Raw genomic sequence first — 22,207 nt, 5'->3', positions numbered from 1 at the left:
ATCTAGGTGGTTGTCAAGAGAACCAGCTGTAAATAAAATTTTAAGCCAATGGTTTGAATTGCAAACTCACTTCCAAACTATAACTACAAAAGAAAAATGCTTTACAGCACAAATGTTATACGAAATGTTTTGTGATTCTAGGAATGAACTTTACCTTTCATTTTTGCATCCTATTTTAAAACGTGTTCAAGAAGTGAATAAACTGTTTTGAATCAAACACTGTCAACAAAACAAAATTACTTCAAGATCTTTCAAATTTAATAAAATCTGTTGCTAATATGATAGTGATGCCAACATGTAGAATTGATCCTCTTGATCCATGCTTCTTTTGAAAATTTTTTGGATCCTAAACCAAATTTAGGCTACAGGTTCGAGAGAAAGATAGCAGAAATGATTATCAAGAAGACTGTAACAGCCATCGAAGAAAACAATATAAACAAAAGAGCACAACAATTTTTACTCTGCATTTATAAAGAGCTCAAGCACCGTTTGCCAAAAAATATTTATATACTGAGCAATATTATGTTTTTCAGTAGAGAATATTTTGCAGCATTTCAAAGAGCCAATTTGATCTGTCTTAGAAGCAATGCATTTAAATGAAGAAAAAACTGCTTCAGTTGAAATTCAGATTAATAGCATTCATATTGTTAAATGGACAAATACATCTAATACTGAGGCATTGTGACTGGAAGTCTTGGAATATAAAGATGGTAGTGGGGGAAATCCTTTTAGAGATGTTGCAAATTTTGCCATTAATCTATTGACATTGCCAAACTCAATTGCAGAAGTTGAACGGTTGTTCAGTAGTATGGGTGTAATCAAATCAAAATTGAAAGACAAAATGCATCTTCCTATGCTTAGATCAATTTTGTCTATAAAATATGGCCTAAAAAGATATGGCAAATGTTGCAAAAACTTCGATGTTCCAAAACACATAATTAACAAGACTGGGACCTTGAATATATACAGGAGTGAAGACCTAGGCACTGCAGCTGAAAGTGACCAAATCAGTAAAATTCAAGAAATCACTTCTCAATGCTGAATATAATTAAAGAAAGTAAATAAAAATGTAAATAAAAATTAAGCTTTTTGATATAATTACTCTTTAGCATTTTTTTTTCTTTTTTAGCATTTTTTGGTATTATTTCTAAAATTTAGCATAGATTTCTGATTTTAAGTTAGCTACACTGCCAAGAAGGTCTCTCCACATGTTAGAAATAACAGCCAAATTTTACAATTTTTTTTTATATATATATACATAATTTCACGCAAACAAGAATGGAAATAGTGGTTGTGAAAAAAAATATCATTTTCCAAAATTCCAATTTTTACATTAACAAAATATAGCCAATCGAAAAACGGTGTCAAAATATCTGTGTCCCTCACAATGGTATGTTCCGTGTGTTTCAATTATTTTCTTATTTTTTTAGAATAATTTTAAAGTTTGAAAATGAAAATAAATCAACCTTAACATCAATAATAGAATAACAGACAGCAAGGTTCTTTACTACCCAAAGTACATTTTGTCTGAATTCTAACAAAAGGGAAAGCATTTACTTCAAGAAATGTGTAGGAACATAAAAATGATAAGAAGTATGTTTGAATGACTATATATACACACATAAAATGACAGTAAATATTACATTTGTCTCTGACATTTTTTCTTCACAAAAACCAGAATTTGTAATTTCTATGGAGAAACAGTCATCTCCCTACTTAGGCAAACGATAAGAAATACGTCAAAGGCCGGAGAAAGTTCAAAATGTCAGCTCATTCTCATTAATCTATAAGTGCTGAGAGGAGAAAACAAAATCCTTTAAATATATTTTTTAAAATACTGACTTTTTTCTGCGACCAAAAATTCTTCAATGACTGAAACAAGTAAAAAAGATTTTTAGAAAATAAAGGAAACCGAGCGTGTTATTAAAAAATTTCAAGAGATTTGGCTGTTATTTCTAGCACGTGGAGATACCTTCTAGGCTTAACTTCATGTGCTGCTTGAAAATCATTTAAAAACATTGTGGGGTCGTTACATTCGACTAAAAATTCCTAGAGGTGGTGCCCCAGCATGGTCGCAGTGGAATAACCGTAAAAAGTAAAAAGGAAAAAAATGCTGGGGCCAATACCCTCAAGGCGGTGCCCCAGCATGGCCGCAGTCTAATAACTGAAAGAAGTAAAAATTGAATAAAAAAAAAAGAAAAGAATAATCGAAAAATATAACAGTGGGGTTTTTTGTTCACTTTCAGACTTTAACTATGGCGCTTTTATTCGAGGGGCTTTTGTCCTATTCAGATATATATATATATTATATATATATATATATATATATATATATATATATATATATATATACTAGCAGTATCGCCCGGCATTGCTCGGGTTAGTTTCGATCCATTAGAATTGGAATTTTTGAAAAGTAAAATTTGGCATTATGTAGCTTGTTATTCTCTTTAAGTGAACACTTTTCTGGTTGAAAAATGGCGACACAGCAGTCAAAAAATCGTAAAAAATAGGGATTTTCATAGAGAAAAAGCACCTTTTTGATGTAAATAATTTGTGGTGTTAACATGGTCCGATTTGAATTTTTTCTTCTACGGAAGGAAGAGCAAGCCTTCTTTTATCATACTCTCAATTTTGGTCAACTTGCGCCACAGGGTCTCGGAGGAGATAGTGTTAGTTGAAGGCTACCAAACCTGCCATCAGCTTTATACATATATATATTATATATATATATATATATATGCACGTACTGTGTGTATAGGTGTGCGTTTATATACGTTTGAGTAAAGGAGATTAATATTTGCTCAAAGATATTTCATGCCATGACAATCGCTGCAAGTTAAAAGAATCGATTTGTTTCGATAGAAAAATTCTAACTTTCTATCGTTCAATTTTCATAGTTATATTGATCAACGTTTGCAGCGAAATGATCAAGAGTAGAGCACGAGTAAATTTTTAAAAATCAAAAAAGGAAACAAACTTATATTAGTTTCTGAAATTTTTTTGTTTGTGTTTGAAAAAGAGAAAGAGAGATGAGTGAGAGAGAGAGACAGAGAGAGTAAGTGGAAGTTAATGAGAGAGAGAATGAGTGAGAGTGAGTGAGAGACAGAAAGAGGTCTAGTTTTAGCTATGTGTGTATATATATATATGTATATGTGTGTGTATATATATATATATATTATATATATATATATATATATATATATATATATATATATATATATGTATGTGTGTGTGTGTATATATATATATACAAATATATGTATGTATATATATATATATATATGTATGCATATATGTATATATATATATGTATATATATATGTATATATATATGTATATATATATATTATGTATATATATATATGTATATATATATATATATATATATATATATATATATATATATATACATACACACATAAATATATGTATATATGTATATCTATATATATACACACACATTAATATCTGTATGTATATGTATATAAATATATATATGCACACGTACATATACATATATTTGTGTTTGTATGTATATATTATATATATACATATATATCTATATAAATGTATACACACACACAAATGTATATATACATACATACATACATATCTGAATACATACACACACTGTCACACAATCATACACACTTTATACGTATGCTGGTACTTTTAGTTTCGGCTAGAAACCATAACATAACTGTAAACATCACAATATCGATTTTTTCTCAAACTTTTTGTCAACTGAAAATTTACGATTTTATTTCATAACCGCTTTATTAATGTCATTTTTATTTTTAAATTTAAAAAAAAAATCTATATATATTCTTTTCTTTTTGACCGTCTGAAGGCAGATATTGCCACAATTTATACAGAAATTCGTTTGATTCGCCTGTTTCATTTGTGCTCACAAATACGGATCAAACTTTCAGACAGAGTTTTTCAACTTTATTTTACTTACATTTTATGGTTTTAAATATATATATTCGCCATGACAGATCGTTTGCCATTAAACCTTTTTTATTTTCTCTCCCAGTTTATTTCTGTGTTCCTTTCTGTCGAAACGCGTAGGCTCGAAACGTAAAAGACTTTCTCACATCCCGAGCGTTAAACTAATACATCTGTTTGTTGTTTACACACCCGTGTTCGTCTTCTTTCTTTCCTTGGTTTTGTGTTTATGTTTTCGTTTCTCATTGTGTTCGACGTTTTTTTTGGCGTCCTGTACCCATATATGCATGTATATATACATGTAGAGGTAGTACGTACATATATATATGTATATATGCATATGTTTTATTTATTTATTAATATATATATATAATATATATATATATATATATATATATATATATATATATATATATATATATATATATATATATATATATACTTTCTTCTGAACGCGCAAGCCCTGAAATTTTGGAGGAGATGGCTAATCGATCACAGTTCCCAGCTGTTACGTAATTTATTGACTCCGAAAGGATGAGAGGCAAACTCGACCTCAGCGGGTCTTTGACTCAACGTAAAGCCGGAAGATATGCCGCTAAGCATCTTGTCAGGCGTACTAACGATGCTGTCAGCTTGCTGCCTTTTTTCAGAGCTAATAATGAAATCAACATAAACCGGGGTAAATACAAAAGTAGATTTGGGCTTCCCGAGTAAGCGGAACGAATATGTTAATACTTGAAATCATTAAATAATATGTTTAATAACCAGGTAACTTGTATATTTATTCTTAATACGTTCCAGCAGGTTCGAACGTCAATAAGCGAATCGCTGTTGTTTCGTCACATAATGTAAAGACTTTCACCCGTCCCCCTCCCCATTTTCTCCCCAATTTTTTTTGCCAAAAACCCCCGTTTTCGGATACGGAGGTTCCGGAAAATTGCCAAAAATCGGCATTGCTAAATTTCCTCCCTTTTCCTCCAAATTCTTCAATTTTGACTTTTTTCCCCAACACTAACCATAACTCTACCCTAACCCTAACCCTAAAACCCTAACCGTAAGTACAGAAATATTTTGACATTTTTGTCCGAATCATAATGTCAGTATTTTTCTGCATATTTAGAAAAAATAAATTTTTAAAAAGTATTTTATAAAAATTTTTGGAAATTTTTATAAAATACTTTTTAAAAATTTATTTTTCCACATTTTGAAAAAAAATTTTTCGAAAATAGTAAAAAATTATGGAAATGGGGGTAAAATTTGGTAATTTAAAAATGCCGGTTTTTGCTTTCTTTTCTTTTTTCTTTTGCAGATTCGTATTCCCCGTAGCCGAAAACGGAGGGTTACTCTTACTCTTTTACTCTTTTACTTGTCTCAGTCATTTGACTGCGGCCATGCTGGAGCACCGCCTTTAGTCGAGCAACTCGACCCCGGGACTTATTCTTTTGTAAGCCCAGTACTTATTCTATCGGTCTCTTTTGCCGAACCGCTAAATGACGGGGACGTAAACACACCAGCATCGGTTGTCAAGCAATGCTAGGGGGACAAACACAGACACACAAACATACACACACATACATATATATATACATATATACGACAGGCTTCTTTCAGTTTCCGTCTACCAAATCCACTCACAAGGCATTGTTCGGCCCGGGGCTATAGTAGAAGACACTTGCCCAAGATGCCACGCAGTGGGATTGAACCCGGAACCATATGGTTGTAAGCAAGCTACTTACCACACAGCCACTCCTGCGCCTGTCGAAAAAAAATTTTTTTAAGGGTGGCTTTGGGGGTGGGGGCGGAAGTGTTTCCATAACACACTAGATTCATTAGCGTAACAGACTCCGGCATCGTTGTGTCTCGTCAGCCGGCTGCTATGAACTATAAACACGTTACCCTTCTATAAACGTTACAAATTCGTTGTGTCGTAAACAATCTTAATAGGAAAATATAAACCAACCCATAAATAATAATTCTTTCTAAGGTTGCAAGCTGGCAGAATCGTTAGCATGCCGTGCAAAAGGCTTAGCGGCATTTCGTTCTGAGTTCAAATTCGGTATCTTTTGTCAAACCGACAAGAAACTGAAAAATAAATTCAAAATAAAATTTAAAAGCTGAATATTTTGTTGGTATTTCTAGGAAGTCGAGCCTACCACCTTGTGGATAGTCCGTAAATTCGAAAAGTTAATTAGCCCTATCAAATCGCTACTTTCACAGATTTATGACCTAAGCTAGATCTAAGCCGTCTCCTCCGTGACCATCCCGTCTGTTGGAGCTATATTCTCTGCTGAATCTTTTATTTTTAAGCTCTAGACTGATTCGAGTGATCTGAGGCTGCTGTTCCTAATATGTCGTGTGCGTTGGAGCTCCTCAGCTTAATTTTGTTTGGGCAGACTCGTGATAATAAAACAACGATTCCTGCTCTGACCATCAGGAGCCACAATATCCAATACGTACAATTGTCGAGAAGTTAGTGCGCGAGATTTTTGAAGGAAATGTCACTGTTGTTTCTAGCAGTTAGAACAGGCATGTGAAGAAACCTTTACATGTTGTTTGCCATAGGTCGGTCCAGATAGAGCAGTCATACATACATACATATGAATATATGCAAATGAACTCGCACACAGACATTTCATCTCGCACTCTCTCTCTCTCTCTTACAGATAGATAGATAGATAGATAGATAGATAGATAGATAGATAGAATATTACTAAAGAGAAAGAACAAGAAGGGATAGAGAAGAATCGAGGAACCACCTCAGATACACATGCATCTAGCGAAATATATATATATATATAAATAAAATATGCATATATACATACATATACATACATATATGTACGTACCTACCTCTACGTGTATATATACATGCATATATGGGTACAGGACACACAAAAAAAAACGCCGAACACAATGAGAAACGAAAACATAAACACAAAACCAAGGAACTGGACATTTTTCTTAAACAACGAAAAAATAGAGTACAGGACAAATAACACAAGGAAAATTCCCCTTCTTCCGCCGTTCTCAAAAATAGCGTTCGTAACACTTTATCTCATCGGCTTAACAGCCCTTCTTGTCTTGTTATTCTCCTTGTCCTGTCTTTTACTGTTTATATTTTGTACTGTCGTTACTGTCCTGTTTTTGTTACCATTTTTACCCCTCCGCAAAAAGATCTCAAATTTTATTTAATTTGCTTTTCGCGGGAAGGAAAGTTTCTATCGGAGATGCGTATCGCCTTCACCTTCGAAACGCCATGTAATGGCGCGGTCACTGATGAAAAATTTCGCTTAACAAATTATCTTATTTGCTAAAAAAATTTAGAAACCTAGGTCCGACCGGAATAAAATAAGGTAAAAGTTTTTATTTTTATTTTCTTTTAAAGATTGCTCTTAAAATGTGGTTTTGGTCGTTTTAACTACTTCTTCTAGCGTGTAAAAACTACATGTTGAAGGCAGTTTTCTTTTGTGTTTAAACGTACACTATTTTATATTGAATATATATATATATAATGTGTGTGTGTGTCCCGCTGTATGTGTATGAGTACAAGTGTGTGTGTGTTAATCATCCGCTACTGAAACAGAAACCGAAAGACAGAGACAGAGAAATGCTGTTAGTGAAAATAGACAAGCAGTTGGAGATAAAATACAAAAACAAAAAAAAGACGCCGTTCGTGTAGCGAACATTTGTACGCAACTATAATTTAGCGTCGATAACGTCGCTTCATAATGTTTTGTATCAGGATGTCAAAACCTCAATAAAAAGCTGCAACGAAAGTGTACAAAAAATACTAACCAATAAAATTAAAACAGTTGAGGAATAAAAAGAACAGCATAAAAATTAAATACATAAATAATTAAATGGCAGTGCAAAAGAAGCGCGCGAAGTAAAAGGAAAATATAAATGAACGGTAAACAAATGTCAAAAGTAATTCGTGTGTGTTTGTGTGTGTCAGTGTGTATGTGTGTGTGTGTGTGTGTGTGTGTGGTGTGTGTGTGTGTGTGTATGTGTGTGTGCGTGCGTGCATCTGAGAGACAGAGATAGAGAGATGTGAGGTGTGTGCGTGTAAGTTTGTGAGTGTATGGCCGTATAAGTGCTATTGTCTTAAATCTTCCTCTCCTCTCTCTGTATGTATGTGTATATATATATATATATATATATATATATATATATATTATATATATATTCCTAGTTTCAGCTCAGAGCTGCGGCCATGCTGATGCACCGCCGTCTTGTGCTACACTGTTATTACGACGAACCTCGTCTAATATGTGGCACTTGGTGAAGAATGGAGTTTGATATAGCTACTCTCATTTGCACCTCCTGCCGTGAGGTAGGTTCATCTGGGACTCTTGACAGGAAGATGTCCAGCTTTGATTTAAAAACAGCTACATCCACTTTGTGCATATATATATAATCAACTAATAAGGGTGAGAAAATTGGATACTAATTTAATAGTACATCCATTTAACACCAAGTGGCTTAGTTGGTGTTAAATGGATGTACTATTAAATTAGTATCCAATTTTCTCACCCTTATTAGTTGATTGTAATTATACTACATTTAATTTTTGATGTAGTATCTGTTTCCGTGAATTTTGGCGGGCTGTGGCGGGGGCACTTGAATTATAACAGCGAATGCAATGGACTGAACCGAACGTGTGTTTATCGTTATGGTAAAATCTGGCGTGCGGTTGAGTAAATTGTATTCTGGACGGGTTCGGTGAGTAAAATTACATAATTTATTAATAGCGAAACAATTGTCCTGAACTAATCTGCATTTTTGTTATTTTTATTTGCCCTGTTCGTTTACGGTAGTAGTCGTGCTAACTTTCATCAAAAACAATTCTTCGTGGCTGAAACCTAGCGGATCTATTTTTAGTGCTAGAGTCGACCACATAGTGGTTACTCTCTTATATTTACATATATATATATATATATTACGGAGATGTACTTGCATAGCAAGTGACTTAATCTGAGATCGTGTGCTGAAACATAAACTATTGCAGCGTGGAAGGTGTTTATAAGTCATTTAAAAACACCTTCCACGCTGCAATAGTTCTATATATGTATATTCCACAATATTTTTTTAATTTGTTCTGTCTCCTATTGCAATATCATGCACACGTGCAAACATTAACACACAGATTTACACACATACACGCACCCACGCACACACACACACATGCATAAAATTTCCGTTTAGGTTCCACTTTCCTATAAACTTTTGCATCAGCATTATCCTTATACGAACTCAACTATTTGTCTGCCTATATGCCTTCTGTCTGTCTGTCTCTCTCTCTCTCTCTCTCTCCCTCTCTCTCACTCTATTTCCCTCTCTCACACACCGTATTTACCGGTGTGTAAGTCTCACCGTATTTTACAAGGTTATTTTGAGGTCAAAATGTTTCATCATACACTCATTGAAAGATATTTTTTAATGATTTTGTTGGAGAAATTTATAATTCTTTGCATGTAATACAATATCATGATACAGATTTTAAAATAATTTTTTGTAACTAAACACTTTCAAACTTCGGACATCGGTAGAATGTGTCATATAAAACATCTTTTACTCTTAGCATTTTTGAGAAAAACTTATATTTTCGAAGTAATTTCACGTTACAGTAGTCCTATTTCGGTAATTTCAACCAATCAATGACGTGTATTCAGCTGAAAAAATACTGCTGTTGTTTGTCAACAACTATCGGCGGTGTATTTTTCGTTTCTCACTGTTAATTATGACATCGTTCGTGCGTTTGTACTAGTTTTAGCTTAAGGTTTTAGGGTTAGGGTTAGGATTTTAGGGTTAGGGTTAGGGTTAGGGTTTTAGGGTTAGGGTTAGGGTTAGGGTTTTAGAGTTAGGGTTAGGGTTTCAGGGTTAGGGCTAGGGTTTTAGGGTTAGGGCTAGGGCTTTAGGGTTAGGGTTAGGGTTGTCATAAATAACAGTGGCAAACGAAATATACACCACCGGAAGTTCTTGTTGACACACAACAGCAGTAATTTTATTCAGCTAAATACACGTCATTGAGTTGTTGAAATTACTGAAATACGACAACTTTAACGTGAAATAACTTCGTAAATATAAGTTTTTGATGTTTTATATGACATTCTACCAGTGTCCGAAGTTTGAAAGTATTTAATTTACAAAAAATATTTTTGAAATCTGTTGGTCAAGAGGTAAAGATCCATGCTGACAATTCATCAACTGATCGCTGTTTATTAACGCAATCTTTACATTGTATTATCGTAATTATTTCAGCAATTCTGGGTGCACATTTGTTCCTCTGTACGCTATACAGGCTAACGTGTTTTAATAGTGGACTATTTGAATTTGTAATTCACTGAGTTCCACTTTATATCATGGATTAGCCTAGACAAAGACATGCTATTAGCCCTAGCCTCCGACCGGAAGCTACAGTAGGAGTTATGCAATCTCTTCTGAAATTATGTTCTGAGTTCAAATTCAGCTAAGGTCGACTTTGCCTTTCATTCTTTCGGCTCGATAAAATAAGTACCAGTTGAGTATTGCAGTCGACGTAATTGACTTATCCCCTCTCCAGTAATTGTTGGCCTTGTGTCAAAATTTGAAACCAAAATTAATGTTCAAAATGTCGTTTGACAGTTTATATATTGATGAAATTACTATGTTCAAGTTGCATTTTAATGGCACTGGGTATAAAACAACCTTTGTCAATAGGTGAGGATAGGTGATAGATGTAGCTTTTAATTGCTCTAGTTTTCGAAAAATATTTTCACTTCTGTGCGATAACCATCAAATAACAAATATTTAGATTTTGTGATGGAAATGTTATTTTGATAGTCCCTATTATATTGAGGATACTTATTGTGGAGAATCATGTTCACAAAGTTATCATTAGTTTAGACATACAACATGTCGCGAGTCATTACCGAAGACCACACTGACAAGAATTGAGAAAGGGAAGAGAGCAAGAGGCCGTCAAAAACGTTTGTGTGCAGATGACATCAAAGAATATACCGGGAACTAGAGCATGTTTGATTGTACGTATGTAACACAACATAGAGGTAATTGGAGAGTCTTAGCAAGCCGATCCTTGGAGACGGGGTAGGGGACGTTTGCATCTGGTTGACGGCTGCTGATGATTACTTTGAAAAAAATTACTTACGTGTAAGTTTTTATTTTATTTTATTTTAGGCGTAGGAGTGGCAGCTTGCTTACCAACCACATGGTTCCGGGTTCAGTCCCACTGCGTGGCACCTTGGGCAAGTGTCTTCTGCTATAGCCTCGGGCCGACCAAAGCCTTGTAAGTGGATTTGGTAGACGGAAACTGAAAGAAGCCCGTCGTATATATGTATATATGTGTGTGTTTGTGTGCCTGTGTTTGTCCCCCCCCCCAACATCGCTTGACAACCGATGCTGGTGTGTTTACGTCCCCGTAACCTAGCGGTTCGGCAAAAGGAGCCGATAGAATAAGTACTAGGCTTACAAAGAGTAAGTCCTGGGGTCGATTTGCTCGATTAAAGGCGGTGCTCCAGCATGGCCACAATCAAATGACTGACATGAGTAAAAGAGTAACCTGTCAGCAACACTATGTGATGCATTTAATGTTGTTAAAATGGTAGGTAACAAGAAGCATTAGTTTGTTTTTTGTTTAATGGCAATAACTAATAGTCTGAGAAGCACAGGCTTACAGAGAAATCTGAACAAGGAACTATGACGCAATGACAGTTGCATAGGTAAAGAGTATGTCGCTCGAAGCAGACCACGAGTTTGCCACCCCTTGACCCTGTTTCCCTTTGCTCCCCGCCTCCTGTACAACAGACCCAAAAGTGCGGCTCGCTTAAAATGATCCACTGGATCTAATTGTCTCTACCCCAAAGCTACGTTATTACGCAATATGTTACAACGGAATTATTTTTGTTCAACGTTAATTATTCAGAAAATATTTATCTCAAGATGTTGACACTGAAGTGATGCTGTTTCTAATATATAACAATTTCTATAATTTAGTGCTTTCTCTCCTTGATAACTGATATCGGTAAATAGAAAATAATTAAGTTTATTAACTGAAGGACCTATTGACATTTCTATAACTAAACTACTTAATCATCGATATTCACTATTTTTCTAAGAGAAATAAGCAGGTTATTTGTTATTAATTCATCCTTGCCTTTATTTTAGAGACGTTACTGCTAGAGTTTATGATTATTTTCAAGCTGTTAATCGACTAGAAATCTCATATCTTCGATTACGATTACTTATTTAGAATTAGTTGAACTGCATGTCTTCGGTATTGACATGATATATAACAATACTTTCAGAGAACATTTGAAAAATAATAGATAGACGTGTACTACACTTGTTGATAATGCATTTATGCTGTTACGGCAGGTTTAAATAATGGAGTATATATGTGCATGCGTGAGTGTTCGTGTGTAAGAGAGAGAGAAAGAGCGAGCTTGTATGCGCTTGTGTATATATTTACGTACGTATGTACGGTATGTTTATGTATGTATGTGGGAACAAAAAAGATACGCTTTGTCTTGCTGTGTCACAAGCTGCAGCGGATATGTCAGCCGAAGATCTTGGGCTTTTTAATGACCAGAGAAACATACAATAAAAACTGGTCCTATCACTTGTAGGTTAGTCAAGACAACAACAGCAACAACAATAACAACAGATAGTTGAACTTCTTTGATGCTTGTGCAACTAAGGTAGCCACGGTGGATGTCTATTGACAATGTCATTAATGGACTATTGTACCAACGTGTCAGGCTGGAAGTAATTTTGGTTTAACCTGTCTAGAGAACATGAATACGTTTATTCAGCTGATCTATTGTCAATATGTTTAGGACAAAACAACAACAACAACAATAACTGTTTCTATTATTCGTCATGGTATATTATTGGAGAAGATTAAAGTGTGAATAAAAAAATAACAATTCAAATCAATACAGAATTATATAAGGTCACCGAATAACATTGTGAATATTATTGATTTTTGCCAGTTCAAAGATTGTTAAACATGGGGGAAAACCGTTAAAGGATAAAAAAGAAAATGGTTCACTTTCTGACTATTTCGAATCCCAATCCATACTTTGGTTATGAATTAAGAACAGGAGAGAGAAGGGGAGAAGGAGGAGAGAGAGAAAGAGAAAGAGAGAGAGAGAGAGAGAAAGAAAGAAAGAGAGACAGAGAGAGAGAGACAGAGAGAGAACAGAATGCAAATTTCCTGGCGAGAAAAATATCCGTGAAATAAGTGTATATGGCTAATTGTACATCTGGGAACACAAACTTCGTTTAAGCTTACTAGATAAAGTTGGTGTATTTACAGTCAAATTGAGTATCTAAATGGAGTTGAATGTCTGTCTTAAGTGATAAATCTTTGCAAATTGGATCGTGCTAAAATGTTTATTGAAAATGTTGGAACCAGCCATTCGTCTCGTAAAATATTTTTGCGTCAGTAAAGATAAATAAAGTTAAAATAGCCATCATTGGTTTCTCTAAACGCAGGATCACACACACACACACACATACATATATATATATATATATATATATATATATATATATATATATATATATATAAAACTGAGAATGTGTGTCTGTGTGTTTCCCTAAAACTTGAGAACTAAACAACCAATTTCATTCAAATTTTACACATGCCTTACTTAAGGTCCATGTAGTTTCATGGGCAAAAAATGTTCAACTTCTTGCCTAGAGCGAGCCCATAGCAATATCATATCTTCTCCACTATTTCAGTATTACGTGTTAAAAGTGAAACAAAAACATTTCTCTATTTTATGTCAGATACTTTCACTTTAACAATAAAAATAATAATAACAATTGAATTATATGTAGTAAGTAATAATTAAAATCAAACTAAAGTATAATATAATCGAAACATAACAAAAGTAAAAATAGCAATTGGTATAAAATTGCATCAATGACTTGAACTTGAATAAGTGGTTTCACATGAATGGGAATAAATTAAATTAGCGTGCAGAAATGGAATAGTCCATCTGGACTATTATACATAAAGGACTATATCTAACCAGAGGCGATAAATTCGCCACAATAGAAGCAAGGTTCGAGTTAATGGAGCGTGCAAGGGAGTACTTGACTCGAACCTTGCAAAGTGGAAATATTTTATTTTCACCTTTATATCTGGAGCGTAGGACATCCCGGATAAAAATTATAAATGTCCCCCCAGAAGTAGAGGTAGGCTGGATTGTAGCCACAATTCTATACAAGAGGGAGGACAAGATACAATTGATCTAAATTGAAAGAGACGGGCCTACAATTCCAGTCTGTTCTATATTTTGAGTATTGTTATCACTAGCGATATCAATATATAACTTTGTATTTTGTATTTTATGTGTAGGTGTATATATATAGAAGTACATGTAATATTTACATATATATATATATACACACATATATACATGCACTAGCATTATAACCCGGCAACGACGGGTCATAATGCTTGTATATATATATATATATATATATATATATATATATATATATATATATATATATATTGGTGCTGGTGTAGCTATGTGGTTGAGAAGCTTGCTTCCTAATCATATGGTCTTGGGTTCCGTTCCAATGTGCGGCACTGTGTTTATCTCCTATAGCCGACAAAAGCCTTGTGAGTGGATTTGGTAAACAGAATCTGAAAGGAACCCGTTGTGCATACTATATACATTACATTAATTGGTCGGTCATTTAAGGAAGGACATCTCCCATTTCTTTGCTTCGTTTCTCTGTATTTTTTTTCGTTGTTCGAAAAAATGTTCGTTTCTATGTTTTTGTTTTTATGTCCTCGTTTCTCATTGTGTTCAACGTTTTTTTTTATGTCCTGTACTCATATATACATGTATATATACATATAGATGTAGGTGTGTACATATATGTATGTACGTATGCATATATCTATATATTATTTATATTATTATATGATCGAACGCCACGCATCCTTTTCCAAGTAAGTTTTATCTTAATAATTACGATGCGCACTCTTCTACCTTTACTATCTCTTCTCTGTCTATCTCTCTCCTCTCTTGTTCTTCATCTTTTCTGGTTTTCTCTCTCACCCTTCCCTATTCTTCTCTCCTCTTCGCCGTTCCCTCTCTCTCACTCCTCCTCCTCGACTCTCTCGTTGCTGACACGTGACGAAAGATAATCTGTCTTTCTGCCCATAACCTTCGTAAAGAAAATACGTGCTTATACTGTCTCCTTCATAAGCTCGTCTTCCTCGCGTTCATAATAATTTTTCTATTGTCTTGGCTTAACAACCCTCACCGTTTGTTTTTACTGTCTTGGTCTCTCTGTCCTGTTCTTGTTACCACTTTCACCTTCCGCAAAAAATTCCAAATTTTATTTAATTTGCTTTGCGGGAAGGACTGTTTCAACTAAGTCGCGTCTTGTCCTTGCCTTCGTACGTGGAGTAGATGAAACAGGGACAACTGAAGAAGGGGAATATTCTTTATGCTGTATGTCTCGTTTCTGTTTGTTTGTTTTTGTTTGTTCGAAAAAAAGTTCGTTTCTATGTTTTTATTTTTATGTTTCTCATTGTGTTCAACATTTTTTTGTGTCCTATACCATATATGCATGTATATATACATATATATGTAGGTATGTACATATATGTATATATGCGCATATATATATATATATATATATATATATATATATATATATATATATATATATATATATATATATATATATATAATATATATATATATATATTGGTGCTGGTGTAGCTATGTGGTTGAGAAGCTTGCTTCCTAATCATATGGTCTTGGGTTCCGTTCCAATGTGCGGCACTGTGTTTATCTCCTATAGCCGACAAAAGCCTTGTGAGTGGATTTGGTAAACAGAATCTGAAAGGAACCCGTTGTGCATACTATATACATTACATTAATTGGTCGGTCATTTAAGGAAGGACATCTCCCATTTCTTTGCTTCGTTTCTCTGTATTTTTTTTCGTTGTTCGAAAAAATGTTCGTTTCTATGTTTTTGTTTTTATGTCCTCGTTTCTCATTGTGTTCAACGTTTTTTTTTATGTCCTGTACTCATATATACATGTATATATACATATAGATGTAGGTGTGTACATATATGTATGTACGTATGCATATATCTATATATTATTTATATTATTATATGATCGAACGCCACGCATCCTTTTCCAAGTAAGTTTTATCTTAATAATTACGATGCGCACTCTTCTACCTTTACTATCTCTTCTCTGTCTATCTCTCTCCCTCTCTTGTTCTTCATCTTTTCTGGTTTTCTCTCTCACCCTTCCCTATTCTTCTCTCCTCTTCGCCGTTCCCTCTCTCTCACTCCTCCTCCTCGACTCTCTCGTTGCTGACACGTGACGAAAGATAATCTGTCTTTCTGCCCATAACCTTCGTAAAGAAAATACGTGCTTATACTGTCTCCTTCATAAGCTCGTCTTCCTCGCGTTCATAATAATTTTTCTATTGTCTTGGCTTAACAACCCTCACCGTTGTTTTTACTGTCTTGGTCTCTCTGTCCTGTTCTTGTTACCACTTTCACCTTCCGCAAAAAATTCCAAATTTTATTTAATTTGCTTTGCGGGAAGGACTGTTTCAACTAAGTCGCGTCTTGTCCTTGCCTTCGTACGTGGAGTAGATGAAACAGGGACAACTGAAGAAGGGGAATATTCTTTATGCTGTATGTCTCGTTTCTGTTTGTTTGTTTTTGTTTGTTCGAAAAAAAGTTCGTTTCTATGTTTTTATTTTTATGTTTCTCATTGTGTTCAACATTTTTTTGTGTCCTATACCCATATATGCATGTATATATACATATATATGTAGGTATGTACATATATGTATATATGCGCATATATATATATATATATATATATATATATATATTATATAAAATCCGTTCTGTCTGTCTCTCTCTGTGTCTTCTAGGATCTCGGGCATCCTCCATCCGATTGCGCTCAAATTTCATATGTGGATACCGACGGTATCAGGGCGTGTATAAGTCTTGAAGAAATTACAAAAATCGATTCCAGGTGAGAATGCGATCGATAAAGCCGTGGGAACGTGCATTTGTACGCGCAAGTACATCAGCTGTTGCGATCGATACTACGCGTACGCGAGAAAAATGCACGTGCAGTTTGCGCAAAATAAAAGCCAGCTGGCTTGAAATAATGCCACAAAATGCAGTATATTTAAGAGGCCAAAAAAGTAAGATGTAAAAGAGATATTTTCTTCAAACTTGGCATGAAGAAAGGAAAGACTATTTGGTTTCTCAAGAAGTTTTTTTTTGCCTTAACTTCATTTAACAAAACCAAAAATTTTATTGAAATAAAGGCATGCTTAATTATTTTTCTAATGAAAAGAAAACGCTGATTGCTTTTTATACAGCAGATATGATTCAGCACCGTCCGTTGGACGCGGGGCGTTTTACTCGTGTATATATATATATATATATATATTATATATATATATAATATATATATATATATATATATATATATATATGTATATATATACATATATACACACACACGAGCAAACGTATATATATATATATACGGGGTCGATTTTCTCGACTAAAGGCAGTGCTCCAGCATGGCCGCAGTCAAATGACTGAAACAAGTAAAAGAGTAAAAGAGTATATATATATATATATGTGTGTGTTTTCGTTTCTCGTTGTGTTCTACGTTTATTTTGGTGTCCTGTACTCATATATATAATATATTATATATATATATATCTATATATATATATATAGCTCTATATATAGATATATAATATATATATATATATATATATGCATGTATATATCATATAGATGTATGTATGTAATATATGTATGTATGTATATGTTTTTTTTTAATTGTTATTATATGACTGAGCGCATGGCGTCGTTTCTTATCCTCCAAGTAGTTTTAATAATTATGACGCGCACTCTTTAACCCTTACTTGACCTTTCCTTCCTGCCTGTCTGTCTTCCTCTCTACCTATCTCTCTCCTTCTTATTTTTCACCCTTTCTGGTTTCTTTTCCTCTCTCTCTCTCTCTCTCTCACTCCTCCTCTCTCTGGCTGCTGACTGGACTACTAAAAACTTTCTTTCGCTCGCAGATTTCAACAAGTCAACACCGACTGTCTCTAGCAAGTCGATTTTCTGAATTGCGCTCCAACGAATTTTTCCACCGTCGAGGCTTAAAAAAGCCCGCAATGTTGGTTTCCTTGTCCTGTTTTTATTCTTTAATGTGTACTGTATTTTTATTTGTATTGCTTTTACGTCCTGTTCTTGTCACTTTTTTTCTTTTTTACCCCTCTGCAAAAAGAATTCTATCTAATTCATTTTGCAGGAAGGATTGCTTCGGCCGGATCGTGTTCTGCCCTTACCTTCGAAACACGCATTGAGTCGAACCAGGGGCAGCTGATGAAGGGGAATATTCCTTGTATTGTTTGTCTTGTACTCTGTTTCTTCGTTGTTATAAAAAGTCCGTTTCCTTGTTTGTTTTTATGTTTTCGTTTCTCGTTTGTTCTACGTTTATTTGTGGTGTCCTGTACTCAATATATATATATATATATATATATATATATATATATATATATATATAAGAGAGTGGTCACTATATGGCTCACTAGTGACCACTCTCTTATATTTATTTTGTAAAAATATTGTAATATATTATAAAATATTATAATAATCCAGGTTTCTCGGAGCACTAGGCCACTTGGTGTTGAATAGATATACTATTAAATTAGTATCTAATCCTCTCACCCTTATTAATTAATATATATATATTATAATATATATATATATATAATATATATATATGCATGTATATATACATATAGATGTAGGTATGTACATATATGTATGTATGCTATGTTTTATTGTTAAATTGTTATTATATAATATAATATATATATATATATATATAGTGAATTCAGCTGGCGTGTTGAGAATTAAGCCTTGCGGCAGAGGAAAATAACAATGTGACCGTGACCGTGGTCCAACACAAAAGGACTAGTAGTCGGCCAGCGGTCACGTGAGAAGAGAAGAGAGAGAAAAGGAGGAGCAAAGGAATTAAGGCGGGGGAGAAGAGAGAGAAAAAGAGGAACAAAGGAATTAAGGAGGGGAAAAGAAAGAGAGAGAGCGTGTAGATCGAAGAATCAAGGATTGGCGAGAAAAAAGAGCAAGACAGGGACATAGTGAAGTGCAAAGTAAGAAAGGCAAAGGTATATATACACATATACAGTAATCCTTCGCCATATCGCGGTTTTTTATTGAAGCTTACGTCGATTTCTCTGTGGTGTTGTTTTGCATTTATAATAAAATAAATATATACAAATTATGAAAATATTAATAAATATACAACACACTACTGTTTCTACTTCGCGGATTTTCGTCTATCGCGGGTGGTTTTGGAACGTAACAACCGCGATAGTCGAGGGATTACTGTATACAAATATTTATATTATATATATATATATATATATATATATAATATATATATATATAATCATCGTTTTAATCATTGATTTAATATTCCCTTTCATGCTTAGAAGTGTCGGCGGAATTTCTTGAGGCAAATTTTGTACGACCGGCTACACTTCCTGTCGCTAACACTGAGCCGCTCCGAGTAAGGTAGTACTTCCCCATAACCAAGGCAAAGAGATACACTACTTTGTAACACTGTCGCAACACATTCTTCTCCAATTGGACACTATAATAAATTTCCAATAATTTTATATGTGAAGCAATGCTGGCGAAACTGCTTCCATTGTCGCAAATATTCTCACTCGACTAAAACTTGTACGTGTGTATAATTTTTCTTGATGCTGTTGTATCGTTGTTGCTACGAAAGATCTCTCCATTGTTGCTCCAAACAAAAATGTCATTCCCTCCTTTAAAAATGTGTGCTCATTGTAATAAAATGTTTTATGGTTATTTTCAATTTTTCTGTTTAACGCCTGTGAAATCGTGTTCGTTCTGGTTTGAAATCTTAGACACATTCGTGCATGAAAAAGCCATTCTATTTCTTTATAAATGAAAACCAACATATTTTCTTTACAAATTCAGCATTATTTTTTCCAAAATGGGAGAAATAACATAAACAGCTAATTAGTTTTCCATGTAGAAATTCTGCTTTTCATGAAACACATTCCACCTTAATTTTATTCGCTAAATACGCAAATCTAGAGAGCACGTAAGGTCGCCCGTCTGACTAGGGCAATAAATAATCACTACGTAATAATAACAAATATAAATGTTTGGTTGCTTGCTTGCTTTACATCGTATAGAAATAAGGTAAGAGAGTGTAAAACGGAGATACAAAGGGAGTAAACATAAAAGGTGCAGGATGAGTTCACATATTAGGTTTGGTGGCAGGCAAGGCATAAACAAAAACTATATGCACACATACACGCACGCGCGCGCGCACACACACACACGCAATAACAAAGTATCAAACATACAGAGTGGGAGAGTGTATGACCGTATAGTTTTGGGATGAGTTATACAAATGAGAAACATATTTTAATATTTTTTGAAAATTAGTATTGATTTCATCATTTTGTATGAGCACCAAAAAATTTGAAATAAGTTACATTATGATTATCGTATGCCATATTCACTGACGTTACCCATGGTGGCAAAAGTCTACTTCCAAAGATGGTCGTTATATGATGGGAAACCGTGGAAGTTACTCTCATAATAATAATAATAATAATAATAATAATAATAATAATAATAATAATAATAATAATAATAATAATAATAAAATAACAACAACAACAACAACTATTATTATTATTATTATTATAATTAACAACTATTATTATTATCATTATTATTATTATTGAGTGAGAGAGCAGCGCATGCCATCAAAATGACACTGGGGTACAAATATACGAAGCCCAGTATACCCACCATGACTAATATCCATCACAACCATATGTGCGCGACGAGTGTAAGACAAAAGCCCCACAGACAAAAGACCTTCGGACAAAAGACCCTCGGACAAAAGACCCACGGACAAAAGTCCCACGAACAAAAGACCCTCGGACAAAAGCCCCTCGGACAAAAGCCCCACGGATAAAAGACCCACGGACAAAAGACACTCGGACAAAAGACCCTCCGACAAAAGCCCCACGGACAAAAGACCCTCGGACAAAAGCCCCACGGACAAAAGACCTTCGGACAAAAGACCTTCGGACAAAAGACCTTCGGACAAAAGACCCTCCGACAAAAGACTCACGGACAAAAGACCCTCAGACAAAAGCCCCACGGAAAAAAGACCCTCAGACAAAAGCCCCACGGATAAAAGACCCACGGACAAAAGACCCTCGGACAAAAGACCCTCGGACAAAAGACCCACGGACAAAAGACCCTTGGACAAAAGACCCTCGGACAAAAGACCCTCGGACAAAAGCCCCAAGGTTATATTTTTCGATTATTTTTTTCATTTTTTCACCTTGTTTCAGTGATTAGACTGCGGCCATGCTAAGGCACCACCTTGAAGGATTTTTTGTTGAACGTATCGATCCTAGAAAATTTTTTTTACCCTTTTACTTGTGGCAGATATTAGACTGTCGCCATGCAGGGGCATTATCTTGAAGACTTTTTAGTCAAATTTAACAATTCCAGAATTTTTTTTACATGATTTTCAACCAGCGCATGAAGTTAAGCCTAGAAGATATCTCCACGTGCTAGAAATAACAGCCAAATCTCTGGAAATTTTTTAATAACCCGCTCGGTTTCTTTTATTTTCTAAAAATCTTGGATCTTTTCGGTTTGAACGGCAGTTTTTAACATAATTTCTAGGTAACTAAAAAATTTTAAACTTCGTATACTGGTAGAATGTGTTTATAAAACATAATTTTCTCTTGGCTTTCTTGAGAAAATTCTGTAGTTTGTAACATATTTCGTCTTTAATTTCTAGCATTTCGGCAATTTTAACCAATCACTGGCGTCCATTGAGGTAAACAACATTCTGTGCCGTATGAATATGTCCTTCGTTGAAGAAACAGATTGGGTTTATTTATATTTGTGAAGAAAAAAATATACCCTTCCCCCACCCTAACCCTAACCCGAACCCCAACTAACCCTAACTAACCCTAAATCTAAAACTGATTGAAATGCAATAGATCGATACTAGGGTCATAATTATGGGTGACAATTTCATATGGCACCGCTAGAAAAAACTGCCATTTTCCCTAGCGGTGTCATATGAAATTGTCACCCATAATTATGACCCTAGAAT

The 22,207-nt window shown here is 34.3% G+C and overlaps 1 long non-coding RNA gene across 1 annotated transcript; it reads right to left on the bottom strand.

Annotated features, from left to right (window-relative positions):
• Positions 1-1,860: 1,860 nt before the first annotated feature.
• On the bottom strand, positions 1,861-21,681 carry LOC118763267. The gene is made up of 3 exons (XR_004999018.1): positions 21,604-21,681; positions 16,177-16,181; positions 1,861-1,872 (listed from the first exon to the last, which is right to left on the bottom strand). It is a non-coding gene; the product is annotated as an uncharacterized LOC118763267 (long non-coding RNA).
• Positions 21,682-22,207: the final 526 nt, after the last annotated feature.

Source organism: Octopus sinensis, linkage group LG4 (genome assembly GCF_006345805.1).
Source record: "Octopus sinensis linkage group LG4, ASM634580v1, whole genome shotgun sequence".
In the NCBI taxonomy this organism is placed as follows: domain Eukaryota; kingdom Metazoa; phylum Mollusca; class Cephalopoda; order Octopoda; family Octopodidae; genus Octopus; species Octopus sinensis.
The sequence above is the reverse complement of the archived record's forward strand: the minus strand, read 5'-3'. Positions and strand labels throughout refer to the sequence as shown.